Source organism: Palaemon carinicauda, chromosome 36, assembly GCF_036898095.1.
Source record: "Palaemon carinicauda isolate YSFRI2023 chromosome 36, ASM3689809v2, whole genome shotgun sequence".
Lineage (NCBI taxonomy): Eukaryota > Metazoa > Arthropoda > Malacostraca > Decapoda > Palaemonidae > Palaemon > Palaemon carinicauda.
Window position 1 is genome coordinate 27,426,506 of NC_090760.1, and position 2,279 is coordinate 27,428,784.

Here is a 2,279-nt window from a genome sequence, read left to right on the forward strand (position 1 = left end):
TCGGTAATAGTGCAGATTGTATCCTAAAATGTAATTCAGAAATTAGCCTTTATCCTATTAAGTATTTAGCAATGGGCAAGTCCCCTGGACCACCTACCCAGTACACAGGAACGAACAGGAGCGAAAACGTGTAATTCATAGTACGTCAACAAATCGAAAATATCTCAGGAGCTTGGGGTGCCCATATTTTGTATGATTTTTTATGGATTTATTATGAATACCAAAGAATGATTTAAAGAGAGGAAAAAGACCTTACTTCAACCATTACTTATCGATTCCTGAGTAAGTTTCCCCACCCAAAAGATGGGCAGGATATAAGCTACACTTGGTGCGAACAAGTTGTATGGGTAAAATACGAAATACACTTACTGGGACAAAAGATGTATGGATAGAATACAAGCTACACTACTGCTTTAATTCTTTTGCATACAGAATAGCAAATACAGAAAATAGAATACACTTGCAGCAGATGTAGTAAAGAGTAACACGGTAAACGAAATCAAGAATAAATTAAATAAGATCATAAAAACACTCTACACCAAGACAAGTGGAAGACCATGGAACAGAGGCTATTGCACTACCCCAGAATAGGGAACAATGGTTTGATTCTGGAGTGTCCTTCCAGAAGAGTTGCTTATCTTTTCTAAGGAGTTTTTGCTGATTTTGTATTAGACCATTTCCTTCTATATCTTGTGTTAATTCTAATGAAAGTTTAGTTAAATTAATGCTATTCTTTTTTTACTTGATTACATTTTAACATGTAGATGAGAGTACATTTTCTGTATTGCTAATCTGAACTCATGAGATTTACTTCTTATTACAGAAGTGTTTATTTTTCTCGAAAAATTATTCATTTTTCTATTAGCCTATATCATAAATAAAAATGATTCCCACCATTCTATGGTCACTTAATTTTAACTTGTCTAACTTGTCTAACACTGTTACATATTTGATTAAATGGGCTTTATCATTAAATATAAAAGTTTTTTCTTTTTTCGTGTATCCAATTGCAATTCTCCATGATAATTTTCTATATTAATTTTTATTGCTGTATTGAGATTATCATCATTGGGGATTGTTACACCATCTAAAATAAACTGGTAAATTGAATCGGTGGATAATTGGTATGCCAGTCCCAAGTGAAAAGTGCAATAAAGGTTTGGAGTTTTGTGGATTAATAAGTTCGTACAGTGAACAGCATTTTGAGGATTGTGATACATAATTAAAATTCACGAAGTATTTCAAAATTTTTTTCGTCTTATCAAAATTTTTCAGTAAATATTGAGATTATGTTAACTACAATTGTGATGATAGTTGATGGTAAAATCAAATGCTACAAAAGCTATGATATCTCAATGGAATCCTTTCAAGGGTTTGAAATTCAAGAGCTATTACTGTGTGTTACCTTTGGCAACAGTTAACTCAAGGTTTCACAACTCGAGAAGACACGGTTCCTGGTGAGGTTACCTTTCCTTTCAAAGAATAATACACATACTAGAGAGTTCTGATGATCTGAAGAATTATTTCAAGTGCGATTTGGCCCCAATGCCGACTGCGTTTTACACTGAACAGAATATGGTAAAAATACGAACAAAGCAACATCTTCTTGTTGAATGATACTAGCGTAAATTTTCAATATCTGGCTGACACAGTTTTCATTGATGATGGGAGTTTTTCATCTACCGTGGTCCATTGCCGTCATACAAAAATATTAAAACACAAATGCAGTCAATGTGTTTGCCTAGTAAATTGACTCTATATCTAATGCAAAATATGAAGTGACAACTAGAAATTCACCTATTTTGAAACACGGAAACCCTTTTTGATCACAACGCATTTCTTTTTTTAGTCAAGCATAATTTCTATCAAATGAGCATTATAAATAAATATTTATCAACTTATTGTCTACAAAACTAGAAGAAAATGGTATTTCAGTAAAGCAACGTACTAACGATTTCATCTTAATATACACAAGTATACTTTGGAGCCTAAGTTCTGTTAACACTATAAATTGGTTGGAGATGATGTTGATCTTACTATAATTATTACAGCAATAACATTAGTAAACAGAAATATTGCTCCTTTGAAACATGGTCATGGAAAAGTGCGGGAAATACATTTCAATTTTGTTGATTTACAAGCTTACCTTGATTCACTGAAAGATTACATTTTTGTCCTCCGTGTTTGCCTTCAGACAAGGGAAACATAAACGCTCATAGTTTTACAGAAGAGAGAAGAACCAAGAAAGGCTGCATATGTATTCATTAGCATGTCATCAA